Source organism: Rutidosis leptorrhynchoides, chromosome 6 (genome assembly GCF_046630445.1).
Source record: "Rutidosis leptorrhynchoides isolate AG116_Rl617_1_P2 chromosome 6, CSIRO_AGI_Rlap_v1, whole genome shotgun sequence".
Classification (NCBI taxonomy): Eukaryota; Viridiplantae; Streptophyta; class Magnoliopsida; order Asterales; family Asteraceae; genus Rutidosis; species Rutidosis leptorrhynchoides.
Genome location: NC_092338.1, coordinates 429,451,900 through 429,473,507, shown reverse-complemented (window position 1 = coordinate 429,473,507; position 21,608 = coordinate 429,451,900). Strand labels below are relative to the sequence as shown.

General features: G+C 33.8%; 1 non-coding gene across 1 annotated transcript; it reads left to right on the top strand.

Annotated features, from left to right (window-relative positions):
* The first annotated feature begins 505 nt into the window (after positions 1-505).
* TRNAR-UCG (transfer RNA arginine (anticodon UCG)) lies at positions 506-577 on the top strand. Its single transcript has one exon. It is a non-coding gene; the product is annotated as a tRNA-Arg (tRNA).
* The last annotated feature ends 21,031 nt before the right edge of the window (positions 578-21,608 follow it).

Genomic DNA, 21,608 nt, shown 5'->3' with positions numbered 1-21,608 from the left:
TTTTTTGCAAATCTTTTATCATTCATTAAATCTTTGTTTATCATTGACCTCCTTTTTATCATTCATTAAATCTTTGTTTATCATTGACCTCCTTTTTATCATTCATCTTCTTTTTATAATTCATCACGTTATTCTGTCATTCTTCGCTTATCATTCATTGAATATTTTTATCATTCACTCGGATATTTTTATCATTCATCGGATATTTTTATCATTCATCGGATATTTTTATCATTCATCGGGTACTTTTTATCATTCATTACGTTCTTTTATCATTCATTGTTTATCATTCATCGGCTACTTTTATCATTCATTTGGTATTTTTATCAATTATCGGGTATTTTGATGAATGATAAATGCTTGATGAATAATACTGTTTTTTTGATAAATGAGAAGTGTTTGATGAATGATAGCATTATGATGAATAATAACCGTTTTTTGATAAAAGGTAAGTGTTTTTTATATGAATGATAACAATTAGATGAATGATAATTGTTTGATAATTGGGCATTTGGTCTAGTGGTATGATTCTCGCTTTCGGTGCGGGAGGTCCCGAGTTCGATTCTCGGAATGCCCTATTCTTTTTTATAAAACTAATTATATTGTATCAACTATTTGAAATTCCACTACTTTTGTAACTCTATTAAAATGTTTGATGATATAAAATATTTTAATGCAAGATAATCATTTTGTGATGAATGGTTATTGTTTTCTTATGAATGATAATCGATTTTTAAAAACTGATAACTATTTGATGAAAAATAATGTAGATGAATGATAATTTTTTCTAATGAATGATAAATGTTTGATGAATGAGTACCACCCGAATGAGTTCTGCACGACATTTTGCACCAAGTGTAAAAGAACTGACCATGGTGCGAGAAAGTGTGAGGTCTACGGCCCAATGAATAACAGAAATAAAAGAACATATAATGTCGGAACAAGTAATGCCGCATTTGTTTGTTATGGATGTGGAAAACCGGGCCACATTAGGAGTAATTGCCCGAACCCAGAGAAAAATAATGGGCAAAGTCGTGGAAGAGTTTTCAATATTAATACGGCAGAAGCGCAGGAAGACCCGGAGCTTGTTACGGGTACGTTTCTCATTGACAATAAATCTGCTTATGTTTTATTTGATTCGGGTGCGGATATGAGCTATATGAGTAGAGATTTTTGTGCCAAATTAAGTTGTCCATTGACGCCTTTGGATAATAAATTTTTACTCGAATTAGCAAACGGTAAATTAATTTCGGCAGATAATATATGTCGGAATCGAGAAATTAAACTGGTTAGCGAAACGTTTAAGATTGATTTGATACCAGTAGAGTTAGGGAGTTTTGATGTGATAATCGGCATGGACTGGTTGAAAGAGGTGAAAGCAGAGATCGTTTGTTACAAAAATGCGATTCGCATTATACGAGAAAAAGGAAAACCCTTAATGGTGTATGGAGAAAAGAGCAACGCGAAGCTAAATTTTATTAGTAATTTGAAGGCGCAAAAACTAATAAGAAAAGGTTGCTATGCTGTTTTAGCACATGTCGAGAAAGTACAAACCGAAGAAAAGAACATCAATGATGTTCCCGTCGCAAAAGAGTTTCCCGATGTATTTCCAAAAGAATTACCGGGATTACCTCCACACCGATCCGTTGAATTTCAAATAGATTTGATACTAGGAACTGCACCAATAGCCCGTGCTCCATATAGACTTGCACCCAGCGAAATGAAGGAACTCCAGAGCCAATTACGGGAACTTTTAGAGCGAGGTTTCATTCGACCACGCACGTCACCGTGGGAAGCCCCTGTTTTGTTTGTCAAGAAGAAAGATGGTACATTCAGGTTGTGCATCGACTACCGAGAGTTGAACAAACTTACCATCAAGAACCGTTACCCACTACCGAAAATTGACGACTTATTTGATCAACTACAAGGTTCGTCAGTTTATTCGAAGATTGATTTACGTTCCGGATATCATCAAATGCGGGTGAAGGAGGATGATATTTCAAAGACTGCTTTTAGGACGCGTTACGGTCATTACGAGTTTATGGTTATGCCGTTTGGTTTAACTAACGCACCAGCTGTGTTCATGGACCTCATGAACCGAGTGTGTGAGCCATATCTTGACAAGTTTGTCATTGTCTTCATCGATGACATACTTATCTACTCAAAGAATGATCAAGAGCACGAAGAACATTTGAGAAAAGTGCTAGAGTTGTTAAGGAAAGAAAAACTGTACGCTAAGTTTTCAAAGTGTGCATTTTGGTTGGAAGAAGTTCAATTTCTCGGTCACATAGTGAACAAAGAAGGTATTCAGGTGGATCCGGCAAAGATTGAAACCGTTGAAAAATGGGAAACCCCGAAAACTCCGAAGCATATACGCCAATTTTTATGACTAGCTGGTTACTACAGAAGATTCATATAAGATTTTTCCAAAATAGCAAAACCCTTACTGCATTAACGCATAAAGGGAAGAAATTTGAATGGAAGGATGAGCAGGAGAAAGCGTTTCAATTGTTGAAGAAAAAGTTAACTACGACACCTATATTATCATTGCCTGAAGGGAATGATGACTTTGTGATATATTGTGACGCCTCAAAGCAAGGCCTCGGTTGTGTATTAATGCAACGAACGAAGGTAATTGCTTATGCGTCTAGACAATTGAAGATTCACGAGCAGAATTATACGACACATGATTTGGAATTAGGCGCGGTTGTTTTTACATTAAAGACTTGGAGACATTACTTATATGGGGTCAAAAGTATCATATATACCGACCACAAAAGTCTCCAGCATATATTTAATCAGAAACAACTGAACATGAGGCAGCGTAGATGGATTGAATTGTTAAATGATTACGATTTTGAGATTCGTTACCACCCGAGGAAGGCGAATGTGGTAGCCGACGCTTTGAGTAGAAAGGACAGAGAACCTATGCGGGTAAAAGCTATGAATATAATTATTCGTACTAACCTTACTACTCAAATAAAGGAGGCGCAGCAGGGAGTTGTAAAAGAAGGAAAGTTGAAGAATGAAATACCTAAAGGATCGGAGAAACATCTTAATATTCGGGAAGACGGAACCCGGTATAGTGCTGAAAGAATTTGGGTACCAAAGTTTGGAGATATGAGAGAAAAGGTACTTAAGGAAGCACATAAAACCAGATATTCAATACATCCTGGAGCGTGGAAGATGTACAAAGATCTCAAGAAACGCTTTTGGTGGCCGGGTATGAAAGCCGATATTGCTAAATACGTAGGAGAATGTTTGATGTGTTCTAAAGTCAAAGCTGAACATCAGAAACCATCGGGTCTACTTCAACAACCTGAAATCCCAGAATGGAAATGGAAAAACATTACCATGGATTTCATTACTAAATTGCCAAGGACTGCAAGTGGTTATGATACTATTTGGGTAATAGTCGACCGTCTCACCAAATCAGCACACTTTTTGCCAATGAGAGAAGATGATAAAATGGAGAAGTTGACGCGATTATATTTGAAGGAAGTTGTCTCCAGATATGGAATACCAATCTCTATTATCTCTGATAGGGATGACAGATTTGTTTCAAGGTTTTGGCAGACATTACATCAAGCATTGGGAACTCGTCTAGACATGAGTACTGCCTATCATCCACAAACTGATGGGCAGAGCGAAAGGACGATACAAACGCTTGAAGACATGCTACGAGCATGTGTTATTGATTTTGGAAACAGTTGGAATCGACATCTACCGTTAGCAGAGTTTTCCTACAACAACAGTTACCACTCGAGTATTGAGATGACACCGTTTGAAGCACTTTATGGTAGAAAGTGCAGGTCTCCGATTTGTTGGAGTGAAGTGGGGGATATACAGATTACGGGTCCGGAGATAATACAAGAAACTACCGAGAAAATCATCCAAATTCAACAACGATTGAAAATTGCCCAGAGTCGACAAAAGAGCTACGCAGACAGTAAAAGAAAAGATATAGAATTTGAGATTGGAGAAATGGTTATGCTTAAGGTTTCATCTTGGAAAGGCGTTGTTCGATTTGGTAAATGTGGGAAATTAAATCCAAGGTACATTGAACCATTCAAGATTATAGATCGTGTCGGACCAGTAGCTTACCAACTTGAGTTACCTCAACAATTCGTGGCTGTACATAACACTTTCCACGTCTCGAATTTGAAGAAATGTTTTGCTAAAGAAGATCTCACTATTCCATTAGACGAAATCCAAATCAACGAAAAACTTCAATTCATTGAAGAACCCGTCGAAATAATGGATCGTGAGGTTAAAAGACTTAAGCAAAACAAGATACCAATTGTTAAGGTTCGATGGAATGCTCGTAGAGGACCCGAGTTCACCTGGGAGCGTGAAGATCAGATGAAGAAGAAATACCCGCACCTATTTCCAGAAGATTCGTCAATACCTTCTACAGCTTAAAATTTCGGGACGAAATTTATTTAACGGGTAGGTACTGTAGTGACCCGAACTTTTCCATAATTATATATATTAAATGATATCTAATATTAACATGATTAAATGTTTCTAACATGTTAAGCAATCAAACTTCTTAAGACTTGATTATTTGTTATGAGTTTCATGAAGACAATTGACCACCCAAGTTGACCGGCGATTCACGAACGTTAAAACTTGTAAAAACGAATTGATGATATATATATGGACATATATATGGTTAACATGAGATTATGTTATGTAAGAATCTCACTAGGTATATTAACAATGTGTGATATACATAAAAATGAGAATATTGAATTATGAAGCTCGAAATGATATACATAACGATTATCGTTATAATAACGTCTTACTAAATACATATGTATTGTAATAAGATATTGATATACTATATTTAACATGATAAAATGATAATTAAGTATATCATTGAGTGTATTAACAATGAACTATACAAGTAAGATGAGACTACTAACTTAAGGATTTCGAAACAATATATATATGTAACGATTATCGTTGTAATAGTATTTTAATATACATATATATATATATATATATATATATATATATATATATATATATATATATATATATATATATATATATATATATATATATATATATATATATATATATATATATATATGATGTTAAGATATATTCATACATCATGTTATCATATTAACATAACAATTTAACATCTCATTTAAGTATAATAATAATGAATTAATTACATTTAACAAGATCGTTAACCTAAAGGTTTCAAAACAACACTTACATGTAAAGACTAACGATGACTTAACGACTCAGTTAAAATGTATATACATGTAGTGTATTTAGATGTATTAGTAAACTTTTGAAAGACTTCAAGAAACATATCAAAGTACTTCTACTTAACAAAAATGCTTACAATTACATCCTCCTTCATTTTCATCAACAATTCTACTCGTATGCACTCGTATTCGTACTCGTACAATACACAGCTTCTAGATGTGTATAGTATTGGTATATACACTTTAATAATCAGCTCCTTAGCAGCCCATGTGATTCATTAAACATGTGGGAACCATCATTTGGCAACTAGCATGAAATATCTCACAAAATTACAAAAAATATTATAAATCATTAATGAATTATTTACATGAAAACAAACTTACACATCCTTTATATCTAATCCATATACCAACGACCAAAAACACCTACAAACACTTTCATTCTTCAATTTTCTTCATCTAATTGATCTCTCTCAAGTTCTATCTTCAAGTTCTAAGTGTTCTTCATATATTCAATAAGTTCTAGTTTCATAAAATCAAGAACACTTTCAAGTTTGCAAGATTACTTCCAAGCTTTCCAATCCATTCTAAGTAATCATCCAAGATCAAGAAAACTTTGTTATTTACAGTAGGTTATCTCTCTAATACAAGGTAATACTCATATTCAAACTTTGATTCAATTTCTACAACTATAACAATCTTAATTCGAGCAGAAATCTTACTTGAACTTGTTTTCGTGTCATGATTCTACTTCAAGAACTTTCAAGCCATCCAAGAATCTTTTGAAGCTAGATCATTTCTTGTCACTTTCAGTAGGTTTACCTACTAAACTTAAGGTAGTAATGATGTTCATAACATCATTCGATTCATACATATAAAGCTATCTTATTCGAAGATTTAAACTTGTAATCACTAGAACATAGTTTAGTTAATTCTAAACTTGTTCGCATATAAAGTTAATCCTTCTAACTTGACTTTTAATATCAACTAAACACATGTTCTATATCTATATGATATGCTAACTTAATGATTTAAACCCTGAAAACACGAAGAACACCGTAAAACCGGACATACGCCGTCGTAGTAACACCGCGGGCTGTTTTGGGTTAATTAATTAAAAACTATGATAAACTTTGATTTAAAAGTTGTTCTTCTGGAAAAATGATTTTTCTTATGAACATGAAACTATATTCAAAAATCATGGTTAAACTTAAAGTGGAAGTATGTTTTTCAAAATGGTCATCAAGACGTCGTTCTTTCGACTGAAATGACTACCTCTTATAATATTGACTTGTAACCTGTATTTCCGACTATGAACTTATACTTTTTCTGTTTAGATTCATAAACTTAAGTTCAATATGAAACCATAGCAACTTGAATCACTCAAAACGGATTTGAAACGAAGAAATGACGGGTAAAACAAAATTGGATAAATTTGCTTGTTTTAGCTACGAAAATTTTGTAACAAATCTAGACTAAACATATCCTAACTAATTTATATTGTATTATACATATTATGAAATCTTGAGATACCATAGACACGTATACAATGTTTTGACATATCATATCGACCCATATATATATATATATATATATATATATATATATATATATATATATATATATATATATATATATATATATATATATATATATATTTCGGAACAGTCATAGACACTCTATATGCAGTAATGTTTGAGTTAGCTATACAGGGTTGAGGTTGATTCCAAAATAATATATATACTTTGAGTTGTGATCGAGTCGGAGACTTGTAGACACTGGGTCATGGATTGATTCGAGATAATATATATTGCTTTATTTTCCGTACATCTAACTGTGGACAACTAGTTGTAGGTTACTAACGAGGACTGCTGACTTAACAAACTCAAATCATTAAAACGTAATAAAAATGTTGTAAATATATTTTGAACATACTTTGATATATATGTACATATTTGTTATAGGTTCGTGAATCGACCAGTGGCCAAGTCTTACTTCCCGACGAAGTAAAAATCTGTGAAAGTGAGTTATAGTACTACTTTTAAAATCTAATATTTTTGGGATGAGAATACATGCAGTTTTATAAATGTTTTACGAAATAGACACAAGTAATCGAAACTACATTCTATGGTTGAATTATTAAACCGAATATGCCCCTTTTAGCTTGATAGCCTAAGAATTAGGGAACTGGCCCCTAATTGACGCGAATCCTAAAGGTAGATCTACGGGAACTGACAACCCCCATTCTGGAATTTGGAATGCTTTAGTACTTCGATTTTATCATGTCCGATGGGTGTCCCGGAATGATGGGGATATTCTATATGCATCTTGTTAATGTCGGTTACCAGGTGTTCACCATATGAATGATTTTTGTCTCTATGCAGTTTGCGAAATGCTTGATATGAGATGTGTTATAAAAATAAAATGTTGTAGTCTATTATTATGATTTGATAATATATAGGTTAAACCTATAACTCACCAACATTTTTGTTGACGTTGTAAGCATGTTTATTCTCAGGTGATTATTAAGAGCTTCCGCTGTTGCATACTAAAATAAGGACAGGATTTGGGGTCCATGCTTGTATGATATTGTGTAAAAACTGCATTCAAGAAACTTATTTCGATGTAATATATTTTTATTGTAAACCATTATGTAATGGTCGTGTGTAAACGGTATATTTTAGATTATCATTATTTGATAATCTATGTAATGCTTTTTAAACCTTTATCGATAAAATAGAAGTTATGGTTGTTTTAAAAAAAAAATGAATGCAGTCTTTGAAAAACGTCTCATATAGAGGTCAAAACCTCGCGACGAAATCAACTAATATGGAACGTTTATAATCTATATGAACGGGAAATTTCAGTTGGTATCAGAGCGTTGGTCTTAGAGAACCAGAAATTGCATTAGTGTGTGTCTAACCGAGTTTGTTAGGATGCATTAGTGAGTCTGGACTTCGACCGTGTTTTCTTTAAAAACGATTGCTTAACACTTTTTGTTGGAAACTATATATTATTAACACGTAAATATTATGTGATATATTAATCTCTTAACGTGTTTGATATTGTGTGATAGATGTCTACCTCTAGTACAAAACCCATCGACTCACCTAATAATAATGAAGAGTCGAATATATTTTAGGAAGATTCACAAATTCCCGAAGAGGAACCGGAAGAAGAGGAACCGGATGAGGAGGAACCGGAAGAGGAGAAACCGGAAGAAGAGGAACCGGAAGAAGAGGTTCCGGAGGAGGAAATATTAGGAACCACATAAAAACAGATAAATAAAAGAAAATCCTCAACTAATGGACCAAAGTTAATAATGGTCAATGGTGTTTCCGCCGAGGAAGCAAAATATTGGGAAGATTACCAATTTTCCGATGAATCGGATCCCGATGAGGATTCCGATGATGTTATAGAAATTACCTCGACCCAATTTGAAAAAAGCAAAAGAAAATAATAAGGGAAAGGGCATCAAAATAGAGAAACCTGATTTCAACCCCGATGAACTCTATATGTATCGTCAACACCCGTATTTCTTAAGTTGTAACAATAACCCGGGAACCTCTAAGCCACCAAGTTTTTCTAAACCATTTGTGAAAACAACGGCTCGTATTAGAGGAACATCATATATCCCTAGAAAATTAGCAAAACGAAACAGGTCCGAAGAAGAAGAAACTAGTGAGTCGGAATAAAGAGCTGTAATCATGAGGTGTAAAATATGTAAAATAAGTGTGCTTGTATTTTTCTTGTTGTATGTGAAAATTGCTTGTATTATTTGATAATTATCTTTTACGAATCTAACTCTCGTCTATTTTTACAGTATAAAAACAAAAATGGATGTTAAGGATAGACAACCAAAAATTTTAGAAGACCTATCCGGGGACATGATTGATGAAATCTTGTCTAAAGTCGGTCAGAATTCGTCGGCACAATTATTTACGGCGAAATTAGTGTTTAGAACATTTGATGAACGTTCCAGGCATGCCTTAGTTTATAAAAGGCTTTCATTTGAAAGATGGAGTATATCACATTGGGGAGACCGTAAGTTATGCCGTGTTTTCTTTAAAGCGTTAAATGCGGGGAACCCAAATGCAATTTTACGCTACGGGTTGAGAACCTATTTTGACTCAACATATCCCAACCTAGGACTTCGTGAGTTAGAAAGAGCTTCTAACATGCAACATAAAGAAGCATGTTATGCTTACGGGTTAGTGATGTTCGCTTCTCACCAAAGTGAGAAAAAGAACATCGGATTACGACTGTTAAATAAAACATTCCCACAAGTGACGGATTCAGCAGTTGGGGTGAGAAACAAGGTTTTTAGATTGTTACGGGGCTGTTGGGCATTACGAAACCCTCGTTCTTTTGACGACGTTACAACATGCTGCCTAGCCAACGGTCATAACGGTTATTTTCCACAAGACCAAAGATGGGAAGTAGTCTTAGTAAAACTAGAATGCATGACTTGTTTCTCGACTTATGAATTACGTGTTTTTATTGCCTTTGCTGAACAACTTGCGTATTAACTAGGATTGTTGTCACAACTATTTTGTATCAAAGTGATTGTGTGCTATATTTCATGCTATATGTATGATAGCGGTATTGTATGTTTGTAAATTTTTTGTATAAAAGTTTGAAGGCGAAATATTATTATAATCAATTTTTTCATATAGAATTGTAGTAGTTGAATGGTATATTAGCTACTAAGTATGAACTTAACGGGTAGGTACTACCCGAATTAAAACTATAAAACGCTAATATGAAGAAAAAGCTTTTATAAATGAGTTCATATTATGCTACGAAATACTATTGACTGCTCTTAATATTCTATATGATTAACTTAATTCTTTTGAGCTATTTTTGAAGGAAATGGCACCGACGACTCGTCAGAATTTGAACATGAGCGAGGAAGATTTCCGTGTTTTCCTTGCAGCAAACATAGCCGCAGTACAGGCTGCAATGCAAAACAACAACAATAACTCTGAATCTAGCAATGCAAATAACGCCACAAGAAATCGTGTAGGATGCTCCTACAAAGAATTCATTGCCTGTAAACCTCTGGAATTCGATGGAACCGAGGGTCCAATCAGATTGAAACGGTGGACCGAAAATGTTGAATCGGTGTTTGCCATAAGTAAGTGTACTGAAGAAGACAAAGTGAAGTACGATACGCATACCTTCACAGGTACTGCGTTAACATGGTGAAATACCTATCTAGAACAAGTGAGACAAGATGTTGTGTACGCACTACCGTGGTCAGCATTCAAACATCTGATGACTGAGCAGTATCGTCCCAGAAGCGAGGTCAACAAGCTAAAAGTAGAGCTTAAGGGATTACGAACACAAGGATTCGATATTACCACATACGAACGACGATTCACGGAGTTGTGCTTATTGTGCCCGAGAGCGTTCGAAGATGAAGAGGAGAAAATCGACGCATTTGTAAAAGGGTTACCAGAAAGGATCCAATAAGATATAAGTTCACACGAGCCTGCTTCCATACAAAAGGCGAGTCGAATGGCTCATAAACTCATAAATCAGATTGAGAAAAGAGTTAAAGAGCAGACGGCCGAAGAAGCCAACACGAAATAAATCAAAAGAAAGTGGGAAGAAACCAGTGACAAGGGTCACAATTTTAACAATCAACACAACAATCACAACTTCAATCGCACCAATTATCGCAACAACAAATGCAACAACAATCGTTCCAACAACAACTACAACAACCATCCTAACAACAATAACCACCACAACAATCGTCCCAACATCAATAACAACCGCAACAACAACAATTCCTATAACAATAATAATCAGAAAAAGCCATGCCAAAGGTGTGAAGAGTACCACCCGAATGAGTTCTGCATGACATTTTGCACCAAGTGTAAAAGAACTGGCCATGGTGCGAGAAAGTGTGAGGTCTACGGCCCAATGAATAACAGAAATAAAAGAACAGATAATGTCAGAACAAGTAATGCCGCCTTTGTTTGTTATGGATGTGGAAAACCGGGCCACATTAGGAGTAATTGCCCGAACCCAGAGAAAAATAATGGGCAAAGTCGTGGAAGAGTTTTCAATATTAATACGGTAGAAGCGCAGGAAGACCTGGAGCTTGTTACGGGTACGTTTCTCACTGACAATAAATCTGCTTATGTTTTATTTGATTCGGGTGCGGATAGGAGCTATATAAGTAGAGATTTTTGTGCCAAATTAAGTTGTCCATTGACGCCTTTGGATAATAAATTTTTACTCGAATTAGCAAACGGTAAATTAATTTCAGCAGATAATATATGTCGAAATCGAGAAATTAAACTGGTTAGCGAAACATTTAAGATTGATTTGATACCAGTAGAGTTAGGGAGTTTTGATGTGATAATCGGCATGGACTGGTTGAAAGAGGTGAAAGCAGAGATCGTTTGTTACAAAAATGTGATTCGCATTATACGAGAAAAAGGAAAACCCTTAATGTGTACGGAGAAAAGAACAACGCGAAGCTAAATTTTATTAGTAATTTGAAGGCACAAAAACTAATAAGAAAAGGTTGCTATGCTATTCTAGCACATGTCGAGAAAGTACAAACCGAAAAAAAGAACATAAATGATGTTCCCGTCGCAAAAGAGTTTCCCGATGTATTTCCAAAAGAATTACCCGGATTACCTCCACACCGATCCATTGAATTTCAAATAGATTTGATACCAGGAGCTGCACCAATAGCCCGTGCTCCATATAGACTTGCACCCAGCGAAATGAAGGAACTCCAGAGCCAATTACAGGAACTTTTAGAGCGAGATTTCATTCGACCAAGCACGTCACCGTGGGGAGCCCCTGTTTTGTTTGTCAAGAAGAAAGATGGTACATTCAGGTTGTGTATCGACTACCGAGAGTTGAACAAACTTACCATTAAGAACCGTTACCCACTACCAAGAATCGACGACTTATTTGATCAACTACAAGGTTCGTCAGTTTATTCGAATATTGATTTACGTTCCGGATATCATCAAATGCGGGTGAAGGAGGATGATATTCCAAAGACTGCTTTTAGGACGCGTTACGGTCATTACGAGTTTATGGTTATGCCGTTTGGTTTAACTAACGCACCAGCTGTGTTCATGGACCTCATGAACCGAGTGTGTGGGCCATATCTTGACAAGTTTATCATTGTCTTCATCGATGACATACTTATCTACTCAAAGAATGATCAAGAGCACGCATAACATTTGAAAAAAGTGCTAGAGTTGTTAAGGAAAGAAAAACTGTATGCTAAGTTTTCAAAGTGTGCATTTTAGTTGGAAGAAGTTCAATTTCTCGGTCACATAGTGAACAAAGAAGGTATTCAGGTGGATCCGGCAAAGATTGAAACCGTTGAAAAATGGGAAACCCCGAAAACTCCGAAGCATATACGCCAATTTTTAGGACTAGCTGGTTACTACAGAAGATTCATCCAAGATTTTTCCAAAATAGCAAAACCCTTGACTGCATTAACGCATAAAGGGAAGAAATTTGAATGGAAGGATGAGCAGGAGAAAGCGTTTCAATTGTTGAAGAAAAAGTTAACTACGGCACCTATATTATCATTGCCTGAAGGGAATGATGATTTTGTGATATATTGTGACACCTCAAAGCAAGGCCTCGGTTGTGTATTAATGCAACGAACGAAGGTAATTGCTTATGCGTCTAGACAATTGAAGATTCACGAGCAGAATTATACGACACATGATTTGGAATTAGGCGCGGTTGTTTTTGCATTAAAGACTTGGAGACATTACTTATATGGGGTCAAAAGTATCATATATACCGACCACAAAAGTCTCCAGCATATATTTAATCAGAAACAACTGAAGATGAGGCAGCGTAGATGGATTGAATTGTTAAATGATTATGATTTTGAGATTCGTTACCACCCGGGGAAGGCGAATGTGGTAGCCGACGCTTTGAGTAGAAAGAACAGAGAACCTATGCGGGTAAAAGCTATGAATATAATTATTCGTACTAACCTTACTACTCAAATAAAGGAGGCGCAGCAGGGAGTTGTAAAAGAAGAAAAGTTGAAGAATGAAATACCTAAAGGATCCGAGAAACATCTTAATATTCGGGAAGACAGAACCCGGTATAGTGCTGAAAGAATTTGGGTACCAAAGTTTGGAGATATGAGAGAAAATGTACTTAAGGAAGCACATAAAACCAGATATTCAATACATCCTGGAGCGGGGAAGATGTACAAAGATCTCAAGAAATGCTTTTGGTGGCCGGGTATGAAAGCCGATATTGCTAAATACGTAGGAGAATGTTTGACGTGTTCTAAAGTCAAAGCTGAACATCAGAAACCATCGGGTCTACTTCAACAACCTGAAATTCCAGAATGGAAATGAGAAAACATTACCATGGGTTTCATTACTAAATTGCCAAGGACTGCAAGTGGTTATGATACTATTTGGGTAATAGTCGATCGTCTTACCAAATCAGCACACTTTCTGCCAATGAGAGAAGATGATAAAATGGAGAAGTTGACAAGATTATATTTGAAGGAAGTTGTATCCAGACATGGAATACCAATCTCTATTATCTCTGATAGGGATGGCAGATTTGTTTCAAGGATTTGGCAGACATTACATCATGCATTGGGAACTCGTCTAGACATGAGTACTGCCTATCATCCACAAAATGATGGGCAGAGTGAAAGGACGATAAAAACGCTTGAAGACATGCTACGAGCATGTGTTATTGATTTTGGAAACAGTTGGGATCGACATCTACCGTTAGCAGAGTTTTCCTACAACAACAGTTACCACTCGAGTATTGAGATGGCACAATTTGAAGCACTTTATGGTAGAAAGTGCAGGTCTCCGATTTGTTGGAGTGAAGTGGGGGATAGACAGATTACGGGTCCGGAGATAATACAAGAAACTACCGAGAAAATCATCCAAATTAAATAACGATTGAAAATTGCCCAGAGTCGACAAAAGAGCTACGCGGACAGTAAAAGAAAAGATATAGAATTTGAGATTGGAGAAATGGTTATGCTTAAGGTTTCACCTTGGAAAGGCGTTGTTCGATTTGGTAAATGGGAGAAACTAAATCCAAGGTACATTGGACCATTCAAGATTATAGATCGTGTCGGACCAGTAGCTTACCAACTTGAGTTACCTCAACAACTCGAGGCTGTACATAACACTTTCCACGTCTCAAATTTGAAGAAATGTTTTGCTAAAGAAGATCTCACTTTTCCATTAGACGAAATCCAAATCAACGAAAAACTTCAATTCATTGAAGAACCCGTCGAAATAATGGATCGTGAGGTTAAAAGACTTAAGCAAAACAAGATACCAATTGTTAAGGTTCGATGGAATGATCGTAGAGGACCCGAGTTCACCTGGGAGCGTGAAGATCAGATGAAGAAGAAATACCCGCACCTATTTCCAGAAGATTCGTCAACACCTTTTACAGCTTAAAATTTCGGGACGAAATTTATTTAACGGGTAGGTACTGTAGTGACCCGAACTTTTCCATAATTATATATATTAAATGATATCTAATATTAACATGATTAAATGTTTTCAACATGTTAAACAATCAAACTTGTTAAGACTTGATTATTTGTTATGAGTTTCATGAAGACAATTGACCACCCAAGTTGACCGGCGATTCACGAACGTTAAAACTTGTAAAAACGACTTGATGATATATATATGGACATATATATGGTTAACATGAGATTATGTTATGTAAGAATCTCACTAGGTATATTAACAATGTGTGATATACATAAAAATGAGAATACTGAATTATGAAGCTCGAAATGATATACATAACGATTATCGTTATAATAACGTCTTACTAAATACATATGTATTGTAATAAGATATAGATATACTATTTTTAACATGATAAAATGATAATTAAGTATATCATTGAGTGTATTAACAATGAACTATACAAGTAAGATGAGACTACTAACTTAAGGATTTCGAAACAATATATATATGTAACGATTATAGTTGTAATAGTATTTTAATATATATATATATATATATATATATATATATATATATATATATATATATATATATATATATATATATATATATATATATATATGATGTTAAGATATATTTATACACCATGTTATCATATTAACATAACAATTTAACATCTCATTTAAGTATAATAACAATGAATTAATTACATTTAACAAGATCGTTAACCTAAAGGTTTCAAAACAACACTTACATGTAACGACTAACGATGACTTAACGACTCAGTAAAAATGTATATACATGTAGTGTATTTAGATGTATTAGTAAACTTTTGAAAGACTTCAAGAAACATATCAAAGTACTTCTACTTAACAAAAATGCTTACAATTACATCCTCATTCATTTTCATCAATAATTCTACTCGTATGCGCCCGTATTCGAACTCGTACAATACACAGCTTCTAGATGTATTTAGTATTGGTATATAAACTTCAATGATCAGCTCCTTAGCAGCCCATGTGAGTCATTAAACATGTGGGAACCATCATTTGGCAACTAGCATGAAATATCTCACAAAATTACAAAAAATATTATAAATCATTCATGAATTATTTATATGAAAACAAACTTACACATCCTTTATATCTAATCCATATACCAACGACCAAAAACACATACAAACACTTTCATTCTTCAATTTTCTTCATCTAATTGATCTCTGTCAAGTTCTATCTTCATGTTCTAAGTGTTCTTTATATATTCTATAAATTCTAGTTTCATAAAATCAAGAACACTTTCAAGTTTACAAGATTACTTCCAAGCTTTCTAATCCATTCCAAGTAATCATCCAAGATCAAGAAACCGTTGTTATTTACAGTAGGTTATCTCTCTAATACAAGGTAATACTCATATTCAAACTTTGATTCAATTTCTACAACTATAACAATCTTAATTCGAGCAGAAATCTTACTTGAACTTGTTTTCGTGTCATGATTCTACTTCAAGAACTTTCAAGCCATCCAAGAATCTTTTGAAGCTAGATCATTTCTTGTCACTTCTAGTAGATTTACCTACTAAACTTAAGGTAGTAATTATGGTCATAACATCATTCAATTCATACATATAAAGCTATCTTATTCGAAGATTTAAACTTGTAATCACTAAAAAATAGTTTAGTTAATTCTAAACTTGTTCGCAAATAAAGTTAATCCTTCTAACTTGACTTTTAAAATCAACTAAACACATGTTCTATATCTATATCATATGCTAACTTAATGATTTAAACCCTGGAAACACGAAGAACACCGTAAAATTGGACATACGCCGTAGTAGTAACATCGCGGGCTGTTTTGGGTTAGTTAATTAAAAACTATGATAAACTTTGATTTAAAAGTTGTTCTTCTGGGAAAATGATTTTTCTTATGAACATGAAACTATATCCAAAAATCATGGTTAAACTTAAAGTGGAAGTATGTTTTTCAAAATGGTCATCAAGACGTCGTTCTTTCGACTGAAATGACTACCTCTTATAATATTGACTTGTAACCTGTATTTCTGACTATAAACTTATAATTTTTCTGTTTTGATTCATAAACTTAAGTTCAATATGAAACCATAGCAACTTGAATCACTCAAAACGGATTTGAAACGAATAAATGACAGGTAAAACAAAATTGGATACATTTGCTAGTTTTAGCTACGAAAATTTTGTAACAAATCTAGACTAAACATATCCTAACTAATTTATATTGTATTATACATATTATGAAATCTTGGGATACTATAGACATGTATACAATGTTTTGACATATCATATCGACCCAACTATATATATATATTTCGGAACAGTCATAGACACTCTATATGCAGTAATGTTTGAGTTAGCTATACAGGGTTGAGGTTGATTCCAAAATAATATATATACTTTGAGTTGTGATCGAGTCTGAGACTTGTATACACTGGGTCGTGGATTTATTCGAGATAATATATATTGCTTTATTTTCTGTACATATAACTGTGGACAACTAGTTGTAGGTTACTAACGAGGACTGCTGACTTAACAAACTCAAATCATTAAAACGTAATAAAAATGTTGTAAATATATTTTGAACATACTTTGATATATATGTACATATTTGTTATAGGTTCGTCAATCGACTAGTGGCCAAGTCTTACTTCCCGACGAAGTAAAAATATGTGAAAGTGAGTTATAGTCCCACTTTTAAAATCTAATATTTTTGGGATGAGAATACATGCAGTTTTATAAATGTTTTACGAAATAGACACAAGTAATCGAAACTACATTCTATGGTTGAATTATTAAACCGAATATGCCCCTTTTAGCTTGGTAGCCTAAGAATTAGGGAACTGGCCCTTAATTGACGCGAATCGTAAAGGTAGATCTATGGGAACTAACAACCCCCATTCTGGAATTTGGAATGCTTTAGTACTTTGAGGAATCATGTCCGATGGGTGTCTCGGAATGATGGGGATATTCTATATGCATCTTGTTAATGTCGGTTACCAGGTGTTCACCATATGAATAATTTTTGTCTCTATGCTGTTTGCGAAATGCCTGATATGAGATGTGTTACAAAAATGAAATCTTGTGGTCTATTATTATGATTTGATAATATATAGGTTAAACCTATAACTCACCAACATTTTTGTTGACGTTTTAAGCATGTTTATTCTCAGGTGATTATTAAGAGCTTACGCTGTTGCATACTAAAATAAGGACAGGATTTGGGGTCCATGCTTGTATGATATTGTGTAAAAACTGCATTCAAGAAACTTATTTCGATGTAATATATTTTTATTGTAAACCATTATGTAATGGTCGTGTGTAAATGGTATATTTTAGATTATAATTATTTGATAATCTATGTAATGCTTTTTAAACCTTTATCGATAAAATAGAAGTTATGGTTGTTTTAAAAAAAAATGAATGCAGTCTTTGAAAAACGTCTCATATAGAGGTCAAAACCTCGCGACGAAATCAATTAATATGGAACGTTTATAATCTATATGAACGGGACATTTCAGTTGGTATCCGAGCGTTGGTCTTAGAGAACCAGAAATTACATTAGTGTGTGTCTAACCGAGTTTGTTAGGATGCATTAGTGAGTCTGGACTTCGACCGTGTTTTCTTTAAAAACGATTGCTTAACACTTTTTGTTGGAAACTACATATTATTAACATGTAAATATTATGTGATATATTAATCTCTTAACGTGTTTGATATTGTGTGATAGATGTCTACCTCTAGTACAAAACCCATCGACTCACCTAATAATAATGAATAGTCGAATATATTTTGAGAAGATTCACAAATTCCCGAAGAGGAACCGGAAGAAGAGGAACTGGAAGAGGAGTGGTGGTGGTTGATGGTGGTGGTTGGTGATGGTGGGTGGTGGTGGTGGTGGTGGCGGTGGTGGTGGTGGTTAGTGGTGGTGGTTGATAGTGGTGGTGGGTGGTGTAGTGACCCGAACTTTTCCATGATTATATATTATTATGATATCTATATTTACATGATTAAATGTTCCCAACATGTTAAGCAATCAAACTTGTTAAGACTTGATTAATTGAAATGAGTTTATGTAGACAATTGGCCACCCAGTTTGCCTGATGATTCACGAACGTCATAATTTGTGATAATTATATAATCGTTTTATTTTTTTTATGATGTAAGTTTTTATTTTATATATATATATGTATAAGAAGAAACACAATTAAATCAAAGATGTACAAGTAAAGCACTATTTGCTACCGTAAATTTTCGCTTTGCTACAGTAAAACACTATTTGCTACAGTAGTAAAATACTATTTGCTACAGTAAAATACTATTTCCTACAGTAAAATACCATTTGCTACAGTAACACACTATTTACTACAGTACACTATTTACTCGTATTCAATCCGTATTCGAACTCGTACAATATCCAGCTTTTAGATGTATTTACTATTGGTATATACCAATAGTAAATACCAATGATCAGCCATGAATGAGTCAACAACATGTGGGAACCATTACTTGTCTTCATGTATGAATTATTACACAAAATAACAAAATGAGGAGACTTTGTTCCACGATAAAAATCACGCCACCACCATCATTTACTACATCATTTTCATTCCATAACTTCACATACAAATCCTCTCTAACTACCTACTCCAAGAACACTTGAAAGATCAAGAACATCCAATTTATCTCGGTAACTTTTCTTTCTAATTCAAGGTAATAATCATATTCAAACTTTGATTCAATTTCTATAACTATAACAATCTTAATTCGAATAGAAATCTTACTTGAACTTGTTTTCGTGTCATGATTCTACTTCAATAACTTTCAAGCCATCCAAGATCCTTTGAAGCTCTAGATCATTTCTTGTCATTTCCAGTAGGTTTACCTACTATAATTGAGGTAGTGATGATGTTCATAACATCATTCAATTCATATATATATATATATATATATATATATATATATATCTTATTCGAAGATTTAAACTTGTAATCACTAGAACATAGTTTAGTTAATTCTAAACTTGTTCGCAAACAAAGTTAATCCTTCTAACTTAACTTTTAAAATCAACTAAACACATAATCTATATCTATATGATATGCTAACTTAATGATTTAGAACCTGGAAACACGAAGAACACCGTAAAATCGGACATACGCCGTCGTAGTGAAACCGGGAGCTGTTTTGGGTTAGATAATTAAAAACTATGATAAACTTTGATTTAAAAGTTGTTCTTCTGGGAAAATAATTTTTCTTATGAACATGAAACTATATCCAAAAATCATGGTTAAACTCAAAGTGGAAGTATGTTTTTCAAAATGGTCATCAAGATGTCGTTCTTTCGACGTAAATGACTATCTCTTTCAAAAATTACTTGTAACTTATATTTCTGACTATAAACCTATACTTTTTCTGTTTAGATTATTAATCTTTGGTTCGATATGAAACCATAGCAATTTGATTCACTCGAAACGGATTTAAAACGAAGAAATTATGGGTAAAACAAAATTGGATATTTTTGCTTATTTTAGCTACGCGAAATGTTGTAACAAATCTATACTAACCATAACTCAACTAAATTATATTGTATTATACATGTATTCTAACATATATTATGTAGTCTTGATAGACCATAGACACGTATACAATGTTTTGACATATCATATCGTCGTCATCTATTTATATTATTTGGAATAACCATAGACACTCTATATGCGATAATGCTCGAGTTAGCTATACAGGGTTGAAGTTGATTCCAAAATAATATATATACCTTGAGTTGTGATAGAGTCTGAGACTTGTATACACTGGGTCGTGGATTGATTCGAGATAATATATTGATTTATTTCTGTACTACTAACTGTGGACAACTAATTGTGGACTACTAACGATGGACTGTTAACTTAACAAAATTAAATCATTAAAACGTAATAAAATATGGTATGAATATATTTCTATCATACTTTGATATATGTTTATATTGTTATTAGGTTCGTGAATTGTCAAGGCCAAGTCTTAATTCCATCTACTTGAAAATCATCATCACAAAGTGAGTTATAGTCCCATTTTTACTATCTAATTATTTTTGGGATGAGAATACATGCTATTTTATAAATGTTTTTCGAAATAGACACAAGTACTTGAACTACATTCTATGATTGATTGATTACACCGGATATTTCCCCTTTTTTCTGGTAACCTAAGAATTAGTGTTTATTATATACCCCTCATGCTGGAAAATGGTATGAGGCCTGTATAATGGCCACTAATTGACGCGAATCATAAAGGTAGATCTGCGGGCACTAACTCCCCTCATACTGGAAATTGGTATGCTTTAGTACTTCGAATTCTTGTATATTAGCTGTGCGCTGTATACTGGGGAATATTCTATATGCATGTTGTTAAGGTCGGTTACCAGGTGTTTATCATATGAATGATTTTTATACACATGATTTGTATACGCTATTTATAAAATGAAATCTTGTGGTCTATTATTATTATGAATTATTATATAGGAATAAACCTATGACTCACCAACATTTTTGTTGACGTTTTTAAGCATGTTTATTCTCAGGTGATTATTAAACGCTTCCGCTGTTGCATGTTAACCCAAGGTCAAGATTTGAAGTCGGCATGCCTTTCTTAATAAATAAACTTGCATTCGGAACTTGTGTTTGTAATATATATTGTCGACTTTTATGTAATGGTGTATGTAAAAATTATGTACTTTGAGGAGATTGTCTTTGATCGACAATCTAAATTTATGTCATTAGACCTTTATTCATATAATAAAGGTTATGGTTGTTTTTAAAACGAATGCAAGATTTGAAAAACGTCTCATATAGAGGTCAAAACCACGCAAAGAAACCAATTAATATGAAACGT